The sequence below is a fragment of the Capra hircus genome, chromosome 16 (assembly GCF_001704415.2).
Source record: "Capra hircus breed San Clemente chromosome 16, ASM170441v1, whole genome shotgun sequence".
In the NCBI taxonomy this organism is placed as follows: domain Eukaryota; kingdom Metazoa; phylum Chordata; class Mammalia; order Artiodactyla; family Bovidae; genus Capra; species Capra hircus.
Window position 1 is genome coordinate 41,119,770 of NC_030823.1, and position 7,375 is coordinate 41,127,144.

Below are 7,375 nucleotides of genomic sequence, written 5' to 3' on the forward strand. Positions count from 1 at the left end.
CCAAGGGATCAGCCTGAAAAAGAGAGAGAGGGAGAGGGAGAGAGAGAGAGAGAAAATGATTGACATGGGGTGACCAAGCTTCTTCGAGCGAGGCCCAATAGCTTTATTTTCAAAAGGTACTTATATACTTTTTTTGTACATAGAGGGAAATGAAAGATGCAAGGTCATACAGAGTCAGCCCAAACATTCCAGCAGTTTTGCCCTTGTTGAAGCCAGGATTTTTCTGCATACCTTTCCCACAAATGATGTTGTGTATAGTATCTTCTGGCCTTGGAGGCCTGTGAACAGTTTATGACCCTCTTTTGATAAAGGCTGCTCAACCAGAAAACTTATTTTCCCTCCAAGTGTCTTTTCTTTATATTTCTAATCTATGTCAGCCTCAGAAAATGCCAAACAGAGTTACATTTTTCACAGAGCAAAGGTGCAGTGAGTTACAAGAAAGAACCAATTAGCTCAAAAGTCTGATGTGGTTAAATTCAAGGCTACACTTGTTTTTCTTACATTCTCACTATGTTAACTAATGCATTCCCAGGTGCACAGTGGATAAGAGATATGGGAACTTAGCAACAAGCATTGGCCCAGTAATGAAATCCTACACCAACACTACTCTAATAACTTTTAACTCTTTCAGAGGCTTTATGTTTTAGGCTTTCTGTGCCTCTCACAGTTGGGAGTCTGTAAATAATCACAGGCATAGCTGTAAAAGTCTGGATACACCTGCCAAGCAAGCTAGAATGCTAACAGAGGGGGTTTGATTTGAAATATTCCTCTCATGTCCAGGAGACTTATTAGCTATAGCCCTAAGTTGATTTTCTCCAGAGAAAGGTGGTCAGGGTTAGCCCCCTCTTAATGTCAGAGGAGTTGGTGAAAGTCATGAAATAGTAAAACAGACAGATTCTGGTTTGGGGGTAGATGCTCGAGAAAGCGTAGGGAGCCCCTTGAGTTCTGAAGCCTTGCTTAACAGTTCTCTTCCACATGACCCTGTCATGGGTGGGATCTCCCGTGGTGGCTCCTGGCATCTGTCTGACTTACTTCACTCAGTAAGACACTCTCTAGGTCCATCTGTGTTGCTGCAAGTGGCATTATTTCATTCTTTTTAATGGCTGGGGAGTATCCCATCATGCATATGTACTACATCTTCTTCGTCCATTCCTCTGTCAGTGGACATGTAGGTTGCTTTCATATCTTGTGGGTTGTAAACAGTCCTGCAGTGAACATTTGGCTATATGTATGCTTTTGGATCACATTTTTCTCTGGGTATATGCCCAGGAGTGGAATTGCAGGGTCATGTGGTAGCTCTATTTTTAGTTTTTTAAGGTGCCTTCATGCCGTTCTCCATAGTGGGCTGTACCAAATTACCTTCCCACCAACAGTGTAAGTGTTGGATCCACAGTGAAGGGCCCATACCTTCTCCAGCATTTATTGTTTGTGGATTTTTGGATGATAGCCAGCTGTTGTGAGGTGATATCTCATTGTAGTTTTGATTTGCATTTCTCTAATGATTAGTGATGTTGAGCATCTTTTCATGTGCCTCATGGCCATATTTATGTCTTCTTTGGAGAAATGTCTGTTTAGGTTCTCTGCCCATTTGTTGATTGGGTTGTTTGTTTTGATGCTGTTAAGCATCATGAACTGTTTGTAAATTTTGGAGACTAATCCCTTGTTGGTGACATTGTTTGCAAATATTTTCTCCCAATCTGTGGGTTGTCTTTTTGTTTTGTTTATTGTTTCCTTTTTTGTGCAAAAGCTTTTGAATTTAAGTAGATCCCATTTGTTTATTTCAGTTTTTATTTCCGTTATTCTGGGAGACGGATCAAAAGATATTGCTTCGATTTATGTCAGAGAGTGTTTTGCCTATGTTTTCCTCTAGGAGTTTTGCAGTGTCCAGTCTCACATTTCCCAACAGTTTTTGAGCAGCCTGCAAGCTAAGATTTTTAAACGACTTGGTGGTGGTGGGGAAACTCAAAAGAAGATTAATATTTTGGGACACATAAATATTATATGAAATTCAAATTAGAGAGTTCATGAATAGTTCTGTTGGAACAGCCTTGAATATCATCTAAGGCTGTGACAGATCCTGTGGCCTGAAAAGCCTACAATAGTTATTATCTGACCTTTTACAGGAAGGTTTGCCAAGCCCTGCTCTGGATGATCACTTTTTATTTTAAGTCTGTATTGAATTTGTTACAATAGTGCTTCTGTTTTGTTTTGGCTTTTTGGTTGCAAAGCGTGTGGGATCTTAGCTCCCCCACCAGGGACCCACAGGCACCACCGCCCCTGCAGTGGAAGGCAAGGTCTTACCCGACAGGCCGTCATGAAAGTCCCTGGATGATCGCTTCCAACCGCTGCAGCATCTTCTACCATGTGGCTTTCCCACACTGACTCACTTGTTCCCTGGATCGTCCCCTGGTTTGTCCCCCCTTGTGAACCAGAGGAGGACCTCTTGAGATACATCTAAGTGAGACAACTGGCTCACAGGGTGGCCAGACACTTAATTTCCCTTCTGTGTTATCCCAGTTTTCAAGATTTTCAATTTCTCACTATTTGATGTTCCATCAACTGGTGCTGAGATGTCGCCTTCTCCCCATACAATTTGCAAATGCATTCATTCAACAAATATAACTGAGTTAGTGTTAGTCTCTCAGTTGTGTCCGACTCTTTTCAACCCCTTGGACTATAGCCCAGCAGGCTCCTCTGTCCATGGAATTCTCTGGGCAAGAATACTGGAGTGGGTTGCTATGCCCTTTTCCAGGGGATCTTCTAGGCACTAGGATACAGCCAATGACAAGAGAAAAGGCCTTGCCTTCTGGGAGCTCAGGCTTGCCTGTGCTGTTTTCAGAGACCTTACTTGGCATAGGTGCCCTTCCCAGCACTGGGTGTCATTAGCTGTTGAAATCCTTGCAGCAATTCTATGAAATAGATAAAATCACCTCCATTTGCAGATAAGGAAACCAGCTTAGGAGTGCCCAGGTGGGTGTGCCTTCCCCAGACTGGTTGTGGCACCTGGGCTCTGAGCTCTTTGCCTTCCTGCCTCTCTGCACAGTTTTGCCAACATTCCTCCTCTTTCATTTCCACCTCCATAATTTTTGCTATTCTGATGAGTGTAAATCCTCTGTCGTAATGTTGTTTTAATTTGCACTTCTCTGGTATCTAGTGAATTTGAATATTCCTAGAATCTGGGCTCTTAGCTGTTAATTTGCTTCTTGAAATAAAACTACAGTAAGTCCCCTGCTTATGAAGGAGTTCTGTTCTGAGAGCACATTCGTAAGTCCAATTTGTTCATAAGTCCAACAAAGTTAGCCTAGGTGCCTTATTAACATAATTGGTAATATAGTACCATACTATAATAGGTTTATAATACTTTTCAGACAAATAATACATGCATAAAAAAACAAACACAAAAAAGTAAAACATTTTTAATCTTACAGTACAGTATGCAGAGTACATCATGTGAAATGCCAGGCTGGATGAAGCACAAGCTGGAATCAAGATTGCCAGGAGAAATCAATAACCTCAGATATGCAGATGATACCACCTTTATGGCAGAAAGTGAAGAGAAATTAAAGAGCCTCTTGATGAAGGTGAAAGAGGAGAGTGAAAATGTTGGCTTAAAAATCAACATTCAAAAAACTAAGATCATGGCATCTGGTCCCATCACTTCATGGCAAATAAATGGGGAAACAATGGCAGACTTTATTTTTTGGGGCTCCAAAATCACTGCATATGGTGACTGCAGCCATGAAATTAAAAGACACTTGCTCCTTGGAAGAAAAGCTATGACAAACCTATACAGCACATTAAAAAGCAGAGACATTACTTTGCTGACAAAGGTCCATCTAGTCAAAGCTATGGTTTTTCCAGTAGTCATGCATGGATGTAAGAGTTGGACCATAAAGAAAGTTGAGGACCAAAGAATTGATGCTTTTGAACTGTGGTGTTGGAGAAGACTCTTGAGAGTCTCTTGGACTGCAAGGAGATCCAACCAGTGCATTCTAAAGGAAATCAACCCTGAATATTCATTGGAAGGACTGATGCTGAAGCTGGAGCTCTAATACTTTGGCAACCTGATGCGAAGAGCCAATTCATTAGGAAAGACCCTGATGCTGGGAAAGACTGAAGACAGGAGAAGAAGGGGACGACAGAGGATGAAATGGTTGGATGACATCACCAACTCAATGCACATGAGTTTGAGCAAGGTCTGGGAGGTAGTGAAGGACAGGGAAGCCTGGCAGGCTGCAGTCCATGGGGTCGTAAAAAGTCAGACATGACTGAGCGACTGAACAGCACCCGTACAACAGCTGGCATACAGAGCCTGGCAGACAGGTACATTTGCATCTTTTAATGTTTGCAACTTGAAGGTTTTCATGTAGGGGGCTTACTGTACTTTATCTCCTACACAAGGTGAAAAAAAAAGTGTAACCAAGAAATCACAGATATTTATATGCCTTCCTCCCTTGTTGCAACTGCAGGCTTGTGTCTTAGAAAGAGAATTCCCAGATCTTGGCATGATGCACTTCATGCAGATCACCTGGAGTCAAAGTTCCAGTCACTTACCAGCTGTGTGACTCTTAAAAATTACTGACCACTCTGGGCTTCTCTTTCCTCTTCTGTAAAATGAGGGACAGTAGTTGCCCCTGCTACCTATGATTGTTGGAGAATTAACATGCTTGGCACACAGAAAGTGCCAATCAATAATAGCTACTATTGTTTATTTTTTAAATTAGTTTTTATCAGAGTATAGTTGATCTACAGTGTTGTGTTAGTTTCTGCTGTATAGCAGTGGATCAGTTGTATGTATACTTGTATCCACTCTCTTTTAGAATCTTTTTCCATATAGGTCATACAGGGTATAGAGTAGAGATCCCTCTGCTATAGAGTAGGTCCTTATTACTTATCTATTTATATACAGTAGTATGTTAGTGTGTATATGTGAACCCTAATCTCCCAATTTATCCCTCCTCCCCTTTCCACCCTGTTATTATTATCCCCATCAGTGTTCACAAGAAAAAGAATCATTATATGGTGATGTCAGAGAGTTTAGCATTTTCGAGAGGGTCTCCCATGACACCAGTGTGAATAATCTCAGTATTTAGTTTTCTCAGGGGGAAGTTTTGCTAAACTAGAGCAATTACAGGGCCTGAAAGTTTATATTGGGAGTTAAAGTCGTGTGACTGTTTGTCAGTAAGACTTGGGGAGGGGCTTGGGAATCACTGCCCTCTTCCAGCTGTTGGGTGAGAATGAGGGTATCCTAGTCATCTGCTCACAGACTTAAGGGTTTAATGGGGTGCACACGCCACACTGTCCCAGATCTGGGGGTTTAGGTACCTTAGGAGACATCAGAGGCCCCCTTGTATCTCAGCTGTCCTGGGGTCTTCACTCAGGAGTTGGACAGAGGCGAGTGAAGACCTAGGCACAGGAGCGCTGCCTGAGAAATGGGAGTGAAGAGAGGGCTGGACTTTCCTCCCACAAATGGTGACTTACACCTTGAATTTCAGTGCTAGGATGAAGGCATCTGCATTCCTTTCACAGTGTTCCTGGAAAAACACCTCTGGAAAAACACCAAGCTTCCACTGAAACCAGAGCCATTTGCTGTGCAAGGGAAGTCATACCTGACCTCGGTCAAGTCTGACCAAGCTGGACTTAACTTCCTCCTGGGTGACCTTGGGCAAACGTCAACTTCTCTGAGCCCACTTCCTCATGTCTGTCTCGTTGGGCTTCTTCCTCCTCTGTGTATTACACATGAATCCCTTGGATGGTTGATGAAGACAATGGACCTCCTCTCAAGATAACTTTTTAAAATGCGTATAATAAAGAACTTCCCTGGCAGTGCAATGGTTAGAACTTTACCTTCCAAAGCAGGGGGTGCGAATTCAATCCCTGGTCTGGGAGCTAAGATCCCACGTGCCTTGCAGCCCAAAACCCAAAAAACATAAAACAGAAGCCATATTGTAATAAATTCAATAAGGTCTTTAAAAAAGATTAAAATGCACATAATAAAATACATGATATAACAAAGAAATAATTATATCCAATCCAAGTTTCCATAGATGGATGAATGAGTAATAACATGTGGTACATACATGCAATGGAATATTTGGCCTTAAAAGAGAAGGGAATTGTGACAGTTGCTACAGCATGCATGAACCTTGAGGATGTTAAGCTAAGTGACGTAAGCCAATCACAAAAGGACAAATATTGTATAATCCCACCTATTTGAGGTCTGGCTAGTCAAATTAGAAAGAAAGTAGAATGGTGATTGCTAGCAGCTGAGGGAGAGGAGAATGGGAGTTATTCTTTAATGGGTGTAGAGTTTGAGTTTTGTAAGACAGCGTTCTGGAGATGGATAGTGGTGATGTTGGCACAATATTGTGAATGAAATCAATGGACATGAGTTTGAGCAAACTCCAGGATAGTGACAGAGAAGTCTGGTGTGCTGCAGTCCATGGAGTTGCAAAGAGTCGGACACAACTGAGCAACTGAACAACAATTAATGCTATTGAATTGTATACCAAAAAATGGTTAAGATGGTCAATTTTATATTACTACCTGGGTTTTACCACAAATAAAAATGATAAAAGAGGTGGTTTACAAAACGTGATATCAAAACTCCTATCTGAGTTATCAAGATACTAAGCTAATGTATAGGGGCTTTCCCAGTGGCTCAGCAGTAAAGAATCTGCCTCCAATGCAGGAGACCCACATTCAATCCCTGGGTTGGTAAAATCCCCTGGAAGAGGGCATGGCAACCCACTCAAGTATTCTTGCCTGGAGAATCCCATGGGCAGAAGAGCCTGGTAGGCTACAATCCATAGGGCTGCAAAAAGTTGGACATGACTGTCAAGTGACTGAGCAAACACACAAACTAATAATGTATGATGTGTGATATGATAAGCACAGCTTGATTAGGATTTAAATGTGTGTGTGTGTGTGTGCACGTGCACACGCTCAGTACTCAGTTGTGTCTGACTGATTGCAATCCCATGGACTGTAGCCCACCAGTCTCTTTTGTCCATGGAATTTTCCAGGCAAGAATATTGAAGTGAGTTGCCATTTGCTACTCCAGGGGATCTTCCCGACCCAGGGATCAAAGTCTTGTCTCTCGTATCTCCTGCATTGGCAGGCAGATTCTTTACCACTGTACCACTTGGAATTTAAATGGCAGAAGACTAATTCACTATTATTTTAAAAGAGTAATGATATCTGTAAAAGATCTCTGGCTATCTCTGTATCAACTGCCATGTTGTACAAAAATATCTGGGTTTTTCACTGTGCACAGAGTCCCAATAATGATGAGGCTTGTTGTCTTCATTGTAATAGAAATGCAAAATTCCAGTTAGAAGTTAGTGGGAATAAAGATGTGATTTTCTTTTCCATC